This window comes from Panthera tigris, chromosome B2, assembly GCF_018350195.1.
Source record: "Panthera tigris isolate Pti1 chromosome B2, P.tigris_Pti1_mat1.1, whole genome shotgun sequence".
NCBI classification, from domain to species: domain Eukaryota; kingdom Metazoa; phylum Chordata; class Mammalia; order Carnivora; family Felidae; genus Panthera; species Panthera tigris.
In genome coordinates, this window is record NC_056664.1 from 64479731 (window position 1) to 64497648 (window position 17918).

Sequence of the window (17918 nt, forward strand, 5' to 3'; positions counted from 1 at the left end):
CCTGCCACTCTATTTTCCCTTCAGCCCATTTAGATAATTATTAATTTAGCTATGCTAATCATCATCACTCTATTTATGAGCAGTCTCTAGAACATTCTCAGATGCAAGTGATTTCTACTTCTCCTTAAGTCCTAGATGTTTTCATTGTCACTCACTTTTTCTTCCTAATTAGTGTCTAGTACATATCATATGTACACCTTATATCCTTAATTATTGATAAGTATTATTGATACTTCAAGCCCTAATCATATTTTTCTCCATCCCCCCATTGTGCTTAGCAGAGCATCAGCAAAGAGTAGGCCCTCAAGTGTCTTTGAACAAATGAATGATATATTTTTCTCATTATCTTCTTTTAAGCTTCTCTCTCATAGCAATTTCTCCTTTCAGCTGTGCACTGAGACCCCTTTAGCAATTATTAGCATCCATTATATCTCAATGTAAATTATCAAATATCTATTTTGAAAAGGCACTCTATTAAGAGGCTAAGAGATGGACAGATAGAAAAGACCCTCAAGGAGACTATATATTGATGATATATATGTTGATAATAGTAGATTATATATAATCTTTCAAAAACCAAAGATGATGAAATTAGAGATTGCCATAGATATGTTTTACACATCTTTGTTACTAATTTTTAAAAATTGAACTAAAATAAATTTTCAAAGAATGACTGGAGCCCATCTATTTCAGATAAGCAATCTGGATTTGTCTGTTTTTATAAAAAGAATGTGTCTTTTTTGTGCTATTTTGACTTTTTTTGAAAGAGAACTTTTTGTAACTTTTATGTACAGAAAATTCAACAGCTTATGCTTAGCCCAATTTTGTGGCCAGTTCTTTAGCCTTTTCCAACTTGGCAATGTGAGCCACTGCCTGTGGACCTAGGATATTGCGTCCCCAGTGACAGCATATCTCATCATATCTGTCAGTGTAATTGGTCCTGATAGCTTCCACCTGCTTAGCCAGAACTACAGCTCTTTTGTCTTCCGAGTTAACCTGTGTGAAGGTGAGAGTAGTGCAGGTCTTCCTGTGGACCAGATGTCCTAGCTTGGCCTCCTTTCCCTTGATAATGCAGTAGGGAACCCCCATCTTACGACACAGGGCACACAGGAGACAACCACCTCAGTGGGATCCACATCATGTGCAATCACCGCCAGCCGAGCTTTCTTGTTTTCCACCAAGACGGTGACAGTATTAGCCCCAGCTTGAAGGACAGGTGACCTCTTAGAGGGCCATCACCTTTGCTGGCAGCTTTCTACTCAGCCTGGAGCAACAATCTTTGCTTCTTATTTGTCTCTGGTCTGTATCTGTGGGCCAGCTTAAGCAGTTGAGTGGCTGCTTGGTGGTCCCAGGCCTGGGTGAACTGGTTAATTATGGGAGGCACTTTTAGACATTTATAGAGAATATCCCTTTGCCACTGCAGCCTGATTGGTGACAAAGCGGATGAGGTCCCTTTTGGGCTGGATATCCTGTCTAATACCAAAATTCTTGGGCCTTTTCTCAAATAGGGGATTGTCCACCTTCTTGGCCTCCTGCTTCCTCATGTCAGCAGGAACAGGGTTGACCATCTTGTTCTTAACCTTCTTTCCTTTCAGCATCTTGGATGACTGGAGCTGTGCTTTGATTTTTAAAAATTTTTCTTACTTGACTATAGTTAACATGCAGTGTTACACTAGTTTCAGGTGTATTACAACTTGGCGATTTGACAAATTCATACACCGTGCTATGTTCACCACAAGTATAGCTACCATCTGTCCCATTACATTGCTATTACAATATCATTGACTGTATTCCTTATGCTCTGCTTTTTATTCCTGTGACTTGCTCATTCTATAACCGGAAGCCTGTATCTCCCTTTCCCCTGTACCCATTTTGCCCCCACCCACCCCACACTCCTCCCCTCTGGCCACCATCAGTTTGTTCTCTGCATTTATAGTTCTGATTTTGTTTGTTTATTCTTTTTTTTTTTTTAGATTCCATTTGTGAGTGGAATCATATGGTATTTGTGCCCCTTTCAACTGATACATTAACAGATGGGTTCCTTTCACTTAGGGTCACAGATCAAACTTATTCATCTTGTCTTTCTCTAATCAAAATTATGGTTTGGTTGACAATTTAAGAAACTATTTTTAAAAGTTGTTTAAAGGTTGGTTAACTTAACTGCTTTAAACTTTTGAAATTCTCAGTTTCTATATAAAGTGTATGGCTCATGATCTCAGGATATATACAGCTGTTGCAATTGTTTTTCGTGCCTCATTGTCAAGTGACATAAAGGAGGAATTTGGCGGCTGGCTTTGGAATTCTTTTTCTGTAAACTGATATGCAACACATCCCAAAATAAAATATCTAATATGCCCGTAATTGGTAATGAATGTGGAATTTGGGATACACAATATTATTGCTACATTTATAAGTTACCCAACAGAAGGAAGCAAATTCTAGATCTTGCTGAAGATTTAATAGGTAACTTGGTTGCCCCAAGGGTTTCTTGGCTGGTGAACAATCTTGGCTGATGGAAAAAGATTCCTTTGAAATGCTGTGGATTTGTTTCATAATTTAAATTAGTCCAGGACAAGGAAGAATTGAGGACAGAGGATAACTCAGTGAAGAGATGGACCACTGCAAAGGAGGAAGAATCTTGCAGCATAACAATTCTGGGAAATAAGAAATTTGAGCAGGTCAGTCAGTATAAACCCAAGTATTTGAGGATTTGAGTGTAAAATAAAAATCTAAGAGCAAGGACAGACCCTTTCCGGATGGTTAATCATAAAGTACAAAAATTAGCTGAGTTCAAAGTCTTTGCTGAAAATAGGAATGTGTGATCTTTTAGAGGTTTAAAATCTGTGGTGGACTATCTGAAAAATACAGCAGTATTTTGGTGCTGCTAGGACAGGGAATATGGAGAGGGCACCTGATGGTGGGGAGTTCTCCTCTTACAGCCATGTGCAGCATCCTCCACTAGATTAACAGTCCTGGCCTCCAGCCACACACTTTAGTCACTCTCCCCATGAAGAAGGCATGTGCTGTCGCTTTGCTGGATCACAGGTGTTGATTCATTTCTCCCCTGGGGCAGAATGGGGAGGGGTAATATATACAAAGGCATCATTTGGTGTTTGATTATTGCATTTCTCCCCTCTCCACTCCAGATGAATATGAGGTAAAGATCCTTTATATTTAGAACAAAAAAAAATTGTTTTCACAGAAAAATTACAATAGTATAGGGTTCCCATATAGCCCACACCATTTTCCCTGTTAGTAACTTCTTACAGTATTAGTATGGTACATTTGATACAATTAGTGAACCAATATATTGATACATGATTATTAAATAAAGTCCATACTTGATTCAGATTTCCTTTTTACCAATTCCTTTTCTGTTCCACTGAGAACATCATGTGACATTAATCATTGTGTCTCCTTAGGCTCGTCTTGGCTCTCACAGTTTCTAAGACTTGTTTTTGATGACCTCAGTGGTTTTGAGGATTATTGGTCCTGTAATTTGTAGAATGTCTCTCAGTTGTGATTTATGGGTAATTTTTCTCACAACTAGAATAGGATTATGTGTTTTGGAGATGAAGATCACAGAGGTAACATGCCATTCTTATCACATAATATAAAGGGACAAACTATCACCTTGATTTTCACTATTGATGTTGACTTTGATTACCTGGCTGAGGAAGTGTTGGTCAATTTTCTCCACTTAAAACTTGTCTCCTTTCCATAATGTATTATTTGGAAGGAAGTCATTATGCACAGCCCACAGTTAAGAACTAGGGAGCCCTGCTCCACTTCTTTGAGGATTGTTCAGTGTTAACATTAAGCATTTGATACATGTGTTGTGCAACATTTTTACAAAGGAGTTGTGCTGTTCAGTTACTGGGGATATTTATGAACTTAAAAGGCAACTGACAGAATATTGTGGTTTGGGTACATGTGCAGAAATGGGTAAGAAAGAAAATTTATTCTTTCATTTGCTGGACATTTTTGATCACTGACTCTGGTTTCAAACTTGATGCTGTATCAAAGACTTGCCCTCAGAGAGGTTATTACAGTTAAGCACAATAAATAATTTTTAAAAATCTAGGGGCTCCTGGGACTCGGTCAGTTGAGCAACCAACTCTTGATTTTGGCTCAGGTCATGATCTCATGGTTCATGAGTTAGAGCCCCCCACATCAGGCTCTGCAGTGGCAGTGTGGACCCTGCTTGGGATTCTCTCTCTTTGTGTCTCTCTGCCCCTCCCCCACTCACTCTCTCTATTAAAAATCAATAAATAAACATTTAAAAAAAAAAAACCAGCAAAGCTACAGTAAAACATGAGGGCAAAAATTTAACATAAAACTTTTTGTTGCCTGAAGGTACATTTCTACAGACTAGACCAGTGTTTCTCAGGGCTTAGTGGGAATTTAGTGCAAATTGACACAAAAAGGTGGATCTTTCAAATAGCCAGAATATGACCCTGTTGATGTCCTAGAGAAGAAGTATGGTACATAACTCTTATCTTTCACGGGTGGGTCCCCTGCAGTGCCTGAGGGCAACATGATTCCCTGTGAGATAAACAACTAACTGACTGGGCCAGTGAAAATAATTCTCTTATCTTATCCAAATGAATTTTTCACAGTCTACCTGTTTATTCATACCATTTCCACTTGGATTAAAATAGTGCTTTTATTCACTTCTTTAATTATTATTTGGGCTTTAGAGCTTCACCTATATAACCTAGACAAGAAGTTCTCAAAGAATATTACAAATCACCAAGTCACAGGATATCGATAGATAGTACACACACATTGTTAATCTTGGAATTCATTGGGTTTGATGAAATCTGAGGTTTATTTTCACTCTTTTCTTTTATATTAATTAGAGCTAAAATAAGCATGACTAGAATCAGGAGTTTTGTGAGTGCCAAATTATTTGTTTTCTGCTACTTCCATGTTGAAAGAGCCCTGATACTGTATGGTGTCCAGCTTTGCCCAAATTGGCTCCCGGCTAAGTTATGATTGTTATAAATCTACTACAATGCTCCTATTCTTCTAGCTAGTAGTTGGTTTAGGGTGAGTTCTACCCCATTTCTGATGGAGACTTGAGGGAGGTCAACTGAGAGTAGAGGGCTTTGGGAAAGAGTTTGTATCACTCCTTAAATTAGATGAACAAGGAAGAGACTTTGTATATTTTCCTGTATGATTGAGTCCCTGGTCTGTAGCCATTTGTGACCACAAAGGATGTTAGCTTGGGAGAGTCAGACTTGCTAAGAATGGCAAAACAGGAAAATGAAGAGAACTTTGGTGCCATAATATCATTGAACAACTGAATTAACAAACACTGGACCATTTGTTTGTGAGATAACAAGTTTTCTTCCTTTTTGTTTAAGCCGATTGGGTCAAGCTTATTTTCTATTTGCAACCAAAGCATTCCATAAGAACGGTTATATACATAAAACCACACGTGTGAAAGAAGTTAGGGCTATTTAAGATATTTCAAAGATAATTTTGTCTTTAAGCGTTTTTTCAATGTATGCTGACTTTAGAACCTAATCCCTGCTAAGAGACAATTCCCCAGAATGTTCATTGATGAAGGATGGTAATATTACTTCTTAGTCTAGCATCTACCTTATTTTCTTTTACATATTTTGAGTTAATGTCCTAACTTCTGTTTCCCTAGTCTGGAAAGTCCACTCATTGGGTGGACTTCATTGTATCTCAATACTATCTTTTGGACAAGGATAAACATCCGGCCCAGTTCAGGCAACTTAGATGCTTTCTCCAGGCTATTTGGATTTGGGTCTCTGAGACATGGGTCAGTTTTTTTGTTTTTTGTTTTTTTAGCTCTTTCACTGAAAAGGAATGCAAATTAAGATCTGGACCGACCATGTTTGGCCTTACACATGACAAAATAGAGAAGGCAATTAGGCAAAAAAAGAAAAAAATTGAAGGGAGAGAAGCAGGAGTAAGAGACCACATAAATCCAGAGAGACAGAGAGAATAATTTTAATGTCCATTTTCTGGATCTATTTGCTTCTGAGGGCTGGCCTCGGATTTCATGAAATAAATTTATATTTGCTAATGTTTCATACTTCTCATTAAAAGAAATCGAGGGAGTCTATGTTACTTGCAACCTTTTGATACTTGACTAAGGTACCTGTGAACTAAAAGAGACTTAATGGGATTTGATTTTCCTGTTTTGGTAATGCCACAGCAATCGGCATTCTCTTATGGCACTGATATCAATCTGTCTTGCATTAGAGCAACTTGGTGACTTACATAATCTACTTAGTAGTGTGTGAGTTTAAGAGAAAAGATTAGCCTTATTAATTTTTTAATCTATTAAATCATGAAGTATTATCCTTTATCTATAACAGAAATTTAAAATACTTGTTGAAAGAGAACTATTGCCTAATGAAGGAGTAAATAGGATTTTCATCCTTCCAAATTAAATGTTTATTTCAGGTATCTTAGGAATGCCCTGAACCACTGACTAAAGACATATCCAAATAATCATTCTGTTTATTCAAAGTTATTTAATACAATTAAATCATTTTCGGCACTAACCAGCATTGTTCCCTAGGAATATTTCAAAGCCACAACAAATGCCATTGTAAGTTTTAAAATATTGTTGGAGGTTAAGTAGTTCTTTTTAAAACAAACATGTTCTTTTTTAATTAATTTGAAGACAATGATTTTCTTAATGTGATTTTATTGACAATAATCTTAAAAATTTTTATTAAGAGGAGACATTGCTATAGGGTTGGGATTGCTCTAATGACCCTTCTTTCAAACAGTACATGAATTATCCTCTTTACAGAATGAGAATCAAAGAAATCCTCTAACTATTCTAAGATGGCTCAACTCTAGGCCCCTGACCTCTCTTTTCTTAGAGCATTTACCTTGGAAAACGAATTAGAAATTCTTTCTCTGCCCCATTTGAAATGTATATTATCTTTTCCCTGCCTTTTGCTATCACCAAGAATGTCTTTCTCAAGGACCTGGGGCCATCTCTTTGAAGTGTAATCATCACAGAAGATAGTGCCTATATCTTTGGCTATCAGATATCAAGTATTCTGGGAGGATAGGGGACAACTTCCTTGGGCACATTGCTCCAGATTGTAAAACTACCTCCTGACATGAAGATATGAGAAAGTTACTTTTCCTTTGGGTAAAGCCAATTAGCAAACACAGGTGCCTGCAGTTCCCCCAACCTAGTTCTTTGTGCCTCTTGGATTTCAATGCCTTTTTCCTTCCCCAGATCCAGGAAGTTCTCAGCTATTATTTCTTCAAGTACACCTTCAGCACCTTTCCCTCTCTCTTCTTCCTCTGGAATACCAATTATGCGTAGATTATTTCTCTTTAGTGCATCACTTAGTTCTCTAATTTTCCCATCATACTCCTGGGTTTTTTAATCTTTTTCTCAGCTTCTTCTTTTTCCATAATTTTATCTTCTAGTTCACCTATTCTCTCCTCTGCCTCTTCAATCCGAGCCATGGTTGTCTCCATTTTATTTTGCAGCTCATTTATAGCATTTTCAGCTCCTCCTGGCTGTTCCTTCATCCCTTGATCTCTGTAGCAATAGATTCTCTGCTGTCCTTTATATTGTTTTCAAGCCCAGCGATTAATTTTATGACTATTATTCTAAGTTCACTTTCTGTTACATTGTTTAAATCGTTTTTGATCAGTTCGTTAGCTGTCGTTATTTCCTGGAGGTTTTTTTGAGGGGAATTCTTCTGTTTCATCATTTTGGATAGTCCCTGGAGGGGTACGGAACTGCCGGGCACTTCCCCTGTGCTGTCTTGAATAACTTGTGTTGGTGGGCGGGGCTGCAGTCAGACCTGATGTCTGCTTCCAGCCCACCGCTGGGGCCACAGTCAGACTGGCGTGTGCCTTCTCTTTCCCTCTCCTAGGAGCAGAATTCACTGTGGGGTGGCGTGGTCCATCTGGGCTACTTGCACACTGCCAGGCTTGTGGTGCTGGGGCTCTGGCGTACTAGCTGGGGTGGATGGGCAAGGTGCACAGGGGCAGAGGGGCAGGCTCAGCTCGCTTTTCCTTCAGAGATCCGCTTCAGGAGGGGCCCTGCAGCACCCGGAGGGAGTCAGACCCGCCAGAGGGATGGATCCACAGAAGCACAGCATTGGGTGTTTGCGAGGTGTAAGCAAGTTCCCTGACAGGAACTGGTTCCCTTTGGGATTTTGGCTGGGGGATGAGTGAGGGAGATGGCGCTGGCGAGTGCCTTTGTTCCCCGCCAAGCTGAGCTCTGTCGTCCAGGGCTCAACAACTCTCCCTCCCGTTGTCCTCCAGCCCTCCCATTGTCTGAGCAGAGCTGTTAGCTTATAACCTTCCAGATGTCAAGTCTCGCTTGCTGTCGGAACACACTCCATCCGGCCCCTCTGCTTTTGCAAGCCAGACTCGGGGGCTCTGCTTGGCCGTCTGGCCGCCCCTCCACCCTGGCTCCCTCCCGCCAGTCCGTGTAGCGCACACCACCTCTCTGCCCTTCCTACCCTCCTCCGTGGGCCTCTTGTCTACACTTGGCTCCAGAGAATCCGTTCTGCTAGTCTTCTGGCGGTTTTCTGGGTTACTTAGGCAGGTGTGGGTAGAATCTAAGTGATCAGCAGGACACGCGGTGAGCCCAGCATCCTCCTATGCCGCCATCTTCCCAGGATCCTCCTCCCCCAACCTAGTTCTTAAAAACTCTCCAGCTGCTTTTTTTTTCAAATTTTTATTTAAATACTAGTTAGTTAACATATAGTGTAATATTGGATTAACCACTTATGTATAACACCCAGCACTCATCATAAGTGCCCTCCTTAATATCCATCACCCATTTAGCCCATCCCCCACGTATCCCCCTCCATCAACCCTCAGTTTATTCTGAGGTAAGTGTTTTATTTATTCTGAGGTAAGGATTTTTCCCTTAAGGTTGCCATTCCATGCTTTCTGGTTTTTACTGCTTGTAACACTTACCTCCTAAGCCTTCCAGATCTGCTTACCTCAGCCGCTCAACCGACTGAGCCACCCAGGTGCCCGGAGGCTTGCCTTTGTAAGACTATACAGAACTCCTTCACCATGTACAAATGGAAGAACAAATCAACTGCTAGTGTTTAATGAGTGTCTACACTATGTAGATCCTGCACTAAAATGTTAGTTTTATATCTGATAAGAATTAGCATATGCTGTTGATATTGTCCATTTTCCACATTGAATAAGGTGATTTGTTTCATCATTTTTACACATCATTTTTATATAAACTTAAATATATAAGCATGGTTTTATTATTCCTTGGTCAAGAAATTACTCATTTACTTAGATAACATTTATTAGGCCATATTATATTAGAAGTGATAATGCCAGAGATAACTTTTCTTAAGTTGCTCATGATTGAGGAGCTGAGACAGACATCTAAACAGATGATTATAATACAACACAACCTGCACAATAATAAAGGAATTTTTGAAAGTGTTACTTGAGCAGAGGAAAAGGAAATGAGTATGATTTGGATGCAAAGCAGTTTAGGAAAGATGCTACAGAGTATACCTGCAAATGCTATTATCCTCCATACCAGAATTTTCCTACAGACTTTTATAAAGGTTTTCCAATTATGATTTAGGGGCAGGAGCTGATCTAATAACGTGGGGTATAGTTTACTAGAATGTGATTTTTTTTTTGTTTTCTGGTCAGTTAAAAAACAATGGTGTTAATGTACTAGCTATAGAGCCTGGCACCCACATTTTGGAATGGGTGAAAACAATTCAAAGCAATCTGCTCCAAAATGAAGCCAACAAGATATTTCTGCCAAGAAATGATGGCAGAGTTCTAAATAGAATCATTTTGTGATGGTAGAACTGTTTCTCATCTTCCTTCCTTTATAGCATATCTTGTTTACATTTGGTTAATAAATTAAAATGCAATTGTTACCACAAAGCAGGCCACTTGAACAAGTGTGTTTCCAGAAAATTTTCATTTAGGTTATGTTTGGCTCACATGTGTTTATGGAATGCCATCACTGTGTTACCCACTTTGAATGCATTTAGGTAGCACCAAGTAACAGGACCCATTGAACACATATTTGAGTTTCATATGAGGCATATGTTCATTTAGGCAGCTGCTGTAGTTTCTGTGCTATCAGTAGAATTCTACAAAGTAATTAGGACAGTGTGTGCAAGACCAAAGACCTGAAAACCAGTAACTGAGTAGCTCTCCTTTCAAAGTTGAAGCAAAAGAAATCTTAGATAAAGGGGGTATACAGGCATGCAAATATTTGAAATTGAATAGTAGCAGTAAAATTTTTATTTTAAAAAAAGATTTAGGGAAAACTGTGGTATAAGTAGAATATAGGATACCTACTACAGGAAAATACATTGGAATCTTGGATGGATGGAACATATCCTCTCAGTCAGATACCATATTCAGATGTGGTTGTTTGTTGTTGTTACTGTTGTTGATGTGGTGGTGATTTTGCTTTCTGTAGATATGCTGATGCTTACTTTAGAGAAATTAAAGTTGGGCTTCCTGATTAAGATTATTTGTCATTCTACTTTAGTCAGATGAGTATCTCTGAACCAGTATACTTTCTTCAATACCAATGAGCCCCAACCCTTGGTAGCCTCTAGAAATATTTCATAATGCTTAACTAAAAATGCAGATTTCCAAGTTATCCTTCAAAATTTTGTATTTGTACACCAGGGTAGAACCTAGGAAGCTGTGTTCCTAATAATGTCCCTGGGTGATTTTATCTCTATTTATTTTAATTTTTTTGGTACACATTTTTTTGACAGAGAGAGAGCATGTGTGTGGTCGTGCATGCAATCAACAGAGGGGTGAAATGTGGGGAGAGAGAAAGAAAGAAAGAGAGAGAGAGAGAGAGAGAGAGAGAGAGAGAGAGAGAATCTTAAGCAGGTTTCACACCTAGCACGGAGCTCATCTCATGACTAAGGGATCATGACCTGAGCCAAAATCAAGAGTTGGATGCTTAACCAACTGAGCACCAAGTGCCCCTTGATATACATTTATATATGCCACTTGTATTTTTTTCTTTTGTAGATTACTGTTTTGTGTCCTTTGCCATTGTCTTCCTTTCCTTTTCTTAAAACTGATTCATAACAAAACTTATGTATTTATATATCTAAATTTTTGGTATATATCTTGATATTTATGTGTCTTGATATAGACAGATAAACTTTGATCTCTTATGTATATGGCAAAAATGCTCCCCATGTGTTTTAACTGTATGTTTGAGTGTATTTGGGTGGGGGGGATTATATGTGTGCATAATAAACAGGTAGTAACTGACATTGATTCTTGGTCCCATGATCTATGGCATAGTCCATTGCTAAGAGAGGGATAACTTGAGTTATTGGTTTCAGTGGGATTATGTTTTTGCAATACACACCAAATTTTAACCAATATCTTCTGGCACTTGCTATTCCCCTTTGTTCCTCTATAGCCAATCAAGGCAAGAGGCTATTCTGAACTCACTGCTCTGGGGAGAAGATGTATTGGCAAAAAACAGAAGAGCAGCAGAGGAGGAGCTACTTCTGGCTTTTAGGTTTCAAGAGTTCAGGCCCTGCAAGTAGTAGAAAGGATTAAGGTAGCAAACAATAGATTTGAGAAGAAAATATGATGAATCAGGCCTAGTCTTTCTACCCCCAAACTTAGGGGGAAATTAATATTTGACTAGAGGGATGGGTCACTTGGGAGGGAATCTAAGGGTTCTTAGCTACCAGAGAGGCTGTGTGTGAGAAGCGGCCTTGTTCCCTTCCCGTGTGTAGGGGAGTGCATGTAGGGGCACAACCCTCTGAAGGATTAGTGGGCTCTGAGAGAAGAGGGAACCTATGGCCCCCTTTCTTCATTGATTGTTTAGTAGATCCATGGGTATATACAAGTCCCAAAAAACAGTTTCTATGATATATTTAGGACACAGACCCCAGATGGCCTCATAAAGTTTCTAGTTCTCCAACAGAGAGGGGAAACAGAATGTGTCTTTTATGGCTGAGAGTTGAGAAAAATAGTAGAGGTTGACATGGATATGTAGGGAATTTGCAGATAGAAATAAGAGATGAGTCAGTGGCTAATTGTGTATCTATAGTTGGGGATCTAGGTCTTTGTAGTCCCTTTACAGAGGCAATCTCTGGGAAAAGGCAGAGGGAGGTACGAAAATATGAATTAAATTGATTTCTGAAAAATATACTTTGATATACTTTGTATACACGCGCTTTGTGTACAGTCCTTGGCCTGTTAAGATGTCACCATGGAGCCCATGAACAGAGGCCCATTGCAATCATTGGAGAGGAAAAGCCAAAATATCCCCTGGATATACATACCAAACAGGCCAGGTGTAGATAAGAGTCACGTATTAAGAAGCACTCTGGATCCCAGGACACTTGATTTTTCTCCAGATCATCTCCAGTCTCAAGACAGCCTCATGTTAGTGGCATTCTGAAAGTCCTTTCTTTCTCCTAACTATCAGTGTGGAAGAGAACAGAATGAGGTTTTCAGAACAGGATGCTCCCACCTTTTTCAGTGAGGTTTTGTCCACTAGTCAGTCCACCATGTGACCCTGTGTGGTCGGTGGATAGTCACAGGGTGAGCTACTCAATCTCCTACTTCATCTTTTAACTTGTTCTTTCTTGATTCCTCTTTTATTGGGTCTATAATTTTATGGAACAGGTTCAATTTAGTTACCCTGGCTTTTTTAACCAGGGGGACTAGCTTTCCATCATCTAACATCTGGGTACATTTACTGACCTTAGATCAGGAAATGTTGGGAAATGTTTTCTTCAAGGGGCCAGAGAGTAAATATTTTAAGGCTTTACAGGCTGTTTGGTCTCTGTTGCAACTACTTGACTCTGCCATTGTAGCACATAAGCAGCCATAGGCAATATGTAAATGATGGGCATGATTATGTTTTCATAAAGCTTTACAAAATAAGCATCTGACCAGATTTGGCCAGTGAAGTTAGTTTGCCAAACAAACTGCCTTAGACTGTGGCTCACCCCACTTTTTGTCTAAGAATTGGCTAGTGGAAAATCAGGATTTGGACTATGCTTAGAAGGATATTCAAGGTAAATATTTTATTTGCCTCTCCAAACAATGTATAAAAATAAGCTTGCACAGCATTGTGTGGACTGAACTGTTGGTGTTATTTAAAATTGAGTAATCCAAACTTTGAGAAATGGGCTGTGAACTCTGATTCTAGCTATATGAGTCAGACAGGCCACACTGGTAGAGAATAAGATTGCCAAAAATGCAAACAGATTTTCTCCCAATCAGCCTGGGGCATGAAGGATAACATATTCTCTCCTGGGATGTAAGCACATGGGTAAGGGGCCTGGGTTATGCTTCACTTCTGAGGTATGAAGAGTCCTGTCATTAAGGACTAGGGTCCCTCAACATGTCAATCCTGTTGGGAGTCTGATAGGTCCTTAAAGCTCGGTTTGGAACACTCAGGTTGGCCACTCCCAGCAACAGTATTTGCCACCTTCTCTGCTACACTTCCTTGTCCCCAAGCTTTCAGAGAGACTTAATAAATGTCACAGTTCTCCTCAATTATGTTGGAGGAACATAGGATGCAGTGTTTCTTCATAGGGCTGGCGGGGGCACTTCAGGGGTGATCACTAGTCAGCTGCAGCTGTGGGTAGACAGCCCAGGAAGAAGTGAAGGGTTTCACGTGCAAGCATGTGAGAGTTAGTGGCCTCAGAAACTCCAGAACAGCTGCTAGAAATGTTGTGAGCAAGACAGACTTTTGACAAATGCACCAATGGGGACTGGGGTTATGATAGTTGGAATGTACAAAGAAATATAAGCTTATTTCATATTTGGCACCTTGTAAGGCCACTGAGATAGGTTAAAACTGATTTCTAACCCACCCACATGCACTTATCTATATATATCTATATCTATATCCATATCTATATCTATATATTCTAAATTTGCTTGTTATATGCACCTTATTTATGGTCACTTTTATTGTTGGGTTTCCTCCAAATACTTAGAAAGATTCAAACTTTCTACTGTTATAAATACTTTTTGTAATTGTCTTTGTGAGTAAAATGTAGTCTGTGTTTTTCAAATGGTGTTCTTGAGATAGCTTCCTAGAAAGAGATTTGCTAAGTCAAATTACATGAGCATTTTTAAGGTCCCTGTTACATGCTGACATTTTGCTTCCAACAAAGTGTGAAAGTGCCTGTCTCACTTAGCTTTTAAAAGCACTGGATATGTGGGAGATCATTGCTAATTCAACAAATATTTTAATTTTATTTATTTGATTACTAATTAAATTGAATATTTTATGTGTTTGTTAGCCGTTTTGTGTTATTTTTTTTTAATTTTTTGAATTTTTTTAATGTTTATTTATTTTTGAGAGAGAGAGAAAGAGTGCAATCAGGGGAGGGGCAGAGAGAGCCGGAGACACAGAATACGAAGCAGGCTCCAGGCTGTGAGCTGTCAGCACAGAGCCTGATGTGGGACTTGAACTCAAAAACCACAAGATCATGATGTGGGCCGAAGTCGGACGCTTAACCAACTGAGCCACACAGGCGCCCCTATTATTTATTTTTTAATTGCCAAGCATCATTATCTTCATTCTCCAGTTGAGGAAGCTGAGATTCAGAAAGCTTAAGTGACTTGCCTGGGGTCAAAGAGAAAATTGCAGGCATGGGAATTCATTCTAAATCCCGGTTCTCTGTGCTTATTCCATTCATTGTATAGTAATGTCCTGAAAGAAGAGGAAATAGGGCTTTTTCAATTTCTGTTTATGACTCTATCAAAGTATATTTTTTAAAATTAATTTCTAGAAATTGCAACTGATATCAAAAATCTCAGGAGAAATTTATTGTAAGAGCTTGCAAAGCCTCATTCAAAGATGAAGGTCAACAGAGACAAAGTAGATACAATTTTAATCTGTCTTAATGAATTTAGCCTGATAAAATGAATTCCTTTTTGTAAAGATAAAAAAGACTATTGCTGTGGTTGGTTCTCAAAATATTTTATTTAGTTTTTGATTAGACTAACTGCCACATAATATAGTAGTCCCCCTTATGTGCAGTTTCACTTTCTACAGTCACATTACCTGTGTCATTCACTTCACTTCATTTCATCATAGAGGCATTTTACCTTCTCACATCATCACAAGAAGAAGGATGGTAAGTACAGTACAGAGATGACATTCACATAGCTTTTATTACAGTATATTATGATTATTCCATTTTACTATTAGTTATTGGTGCTAATCTATTACTGTGTCTATTTTATAAAGTAAATTTTATCATAAGTATGTATAGAAAAACAGTATTTAAAGGGTCCGGTACTATTTGCAATTTTAAGGCATCCACTGGGGGTCTTGGAATGTGTCCCCCATGGATAAAGGGGGGCTACTGTATTTCACGAAAAAAATTCACCCTTTTTCCAGTTGTAGAAATACCTTCTCATTTGGGATCCATACTTATTTTCTATTAAAAATTACATTTGTGGAGAGTAGGATTGAGTTATGTCAGAAAGACAGAAGAGAAGACTAAGAAAGTCCTTCAACAAAAAACCTACAGTTGATAGTTTCTGTGGGCCCTTTCTATTCTTAACTATCAAGTACTTTTTGATAGTTAAGACTTTGGTCTTGAGACTCTTGTCTCCTCATTCTCTGTTATCCCTGGAGTCTGTAACTTTTGCCTCTCACTTCTTAGTTGTCCCCTGTGCTCACATTTCCTCAAAGGCTTCAGGATTGAGGCTGCTGCTATTGACCCTTTCTGTTTCTTGGATAACTTTCCCATTTCTATACACATTTCCTTTTGATCATCTTTTTCTGAGGGCTATCCTTTTAGGGCAGGCATGTAGGCTCAGGGGTGTGTGGGTGGAATCGCTGTGTAGACATGACTTGGATTTGCATTACTTTGGGGTCTTAACAAGGAGAAGAAGTAATTAGAGTAGCACCCAAGGGGAAGGGGCAAGATAGCGTCACATCTAGTTTGAGTCTGGTACTAAAGCAGCCAAAGATTGCTGAGATTCATACGTGGGCTTTTTCAAAAGGCAGAAAACCAGATGGAGATTTAGAGCTAGGCCTAAGTTAGTGATAAACAATGACTCGAGACCCTAATAGATGGGGCTTTCCCAATAATAGGAAACTGTGGAAGACCTGTGTATTTGGAAGACAATTATCTCTTTCTCTTGAACTTAACAAACATTTGCTATAAGCATTATGTTAATTTTCCAGCCAGCTAACGTTAGGGACACTTTGCATTGAGTTTAAGGAGGGTATGACATGAATACACATATTAAGAGCAATACATATTTTGTGGAACAGATTATTTTCTATTATATTTTATTGAGGATTGCCCTTAAGTATCACTAGAACAGAAGGTCTTCAAAAGACATTGTGAATAAAAATAAATTTAAGTCCTAAATAAATTTAAACCCTAAATTATTACCTTGTAGATTTAGTTAATATTTTCACTATTTTATGCTTTCTTGATTTGTAAACTGAAACTCTAAATTCTTAGTCAGAATTATCTAACCCTTTTTTGCTTTAAAATATTGTAAATAATTTCCAAACCCTAATTATGATATGTATTAGTTTTCTTTTTTTAATTTCTTAACTGTTTCCCTTGTCTCTGTAATGTATGTACGTAGTCAAAATTTATTTTAAAGCAAAATTTTCAGTGGTCTATCTAAACAGATCAAATTATTTCCTTGAATTTATTTCTTTTTTAATAGCAGAATTTTAATAGTATATACATCAAATATATATACATCTAAGTGTATAAAAATAAAGATTGCATTCAGAGTAAGAAATGACTTCATAGTTAAAACTAGAATTAGTGCTCCCCTGAATCTAACTCTTAGTTATTTAGAAACAAAGGACAAATAAGATATTACTTATATTTACTATTATCTCTGTGTTCATTCCAGCAAGAAAAATAACAATTCCAAATACTTTTCAAAACATAACTTTCTTTTAATTTAAACATTATATTGAAAATTGTTTGATGTGGTTTGATTTGTGAGATCTTTACGATTACATGTTAATATAAGATCAATGTTCTTTAACTGAAAATAATAATAAATGTGTGTATTTTAAACACTTGGGAAGAAAAACTGAGAACTTGCAATTGCATGAATTATAAACATGTATAGTTAAAAGGTTATTCAAACGTAATGTTCTAAATGAGAAAAAGCTGTTGGGAATATATTTTTCATTGCTGCTATTAGTAGAACTATGTGATTTTGCTTTAATTGAAATTTTATTAACGAAGTCTCCTTGAATGATGAGCTTTCTTAATTTAGCAACATCCAACATCAATTTAAGAACTTCCAATGACTTTCCATTTGTTCCTTGCTTTCTTGTTTAAGTTAAACAACAAATATTGATTCATAATTAAGGAAACAAGTCCCGAATGCTCCAATGAGTAATGGGAAAACAGGAAATAATTCAAAGTCTGTTTAATAGAAACAAATAATAAAACACTGTTGCTGTTGGGGACCTTAGAAATCATGGTGGTGGTGTAGCAGTGAGAGGCCTCAGTGCCAGGAGTTGTGCATGCAGACCTCTGTATAGAACAGGTCAAAGTCCAAATCCTGGTATCACTCATCAGCCTAACACCTTAGGAAGTTGACTCTCTGAGACTTCATTTGTCTCCATTCTGTAAAATGGAGATTATAATTGTCTCCTCCCCAAAGGGTTTTTGTGAATGTTAAATAAGATAATGAATATAAGAATTCAACATAGTGCTTGGCCCTCAATTCATTAGAGATTTAACTATTATCCTTATATTATTATTATTAATGAGGCTAACTCTTTCATCTTTTTAGATGGGGAAGTTGAGGTCCAGCGAGGTAAAGTGACAAGCCTGAGGTGCTTCAGCTTATCTTTTTGTTTCTATATTAAAGTTATAGAATTCAACCTGATTATCTAATTGATAAAAAATTTCAATCTGATCACTGGAGTC

At 38.1% G+C, this 17918-nt stretch overlaps 1 long non-coding RNA gene and 1 pseudogene across 2 annotated transcripts; both read right to left on the reverse strand.

Annotated features, from left to right (window-relative positions):
- Positions 1-813: 813 nt before the first annotated feature.
- Positions 814-1604, reverse strand: LOC102949729 (annotated as a pseudogene).
- An 854-nt stretch (positions 1605-2458) lies between these two features.
- LOC122238668 lies at positions 2459-12821 on the reverse strand. Of its 2 annotated transcripts, none has more exons than XR_006217712.1 (4): positions 12730-12821; positions 12306-12444; positions 2938-3064; positions 2459-2654 (listed from the first exon to the last, which is right to left on the reverse strand). It is a non-coding gene; the product is annotated as an uncharacterized LOC122238668 (long non-coding RNA). The 2 variants fall into 2 exon arrangements; XR_006217711.1 differs by having other exon boundaries at positions 2912-3064.
- Positions 12822-17918: the final 5097 nt, after the last annotated feature.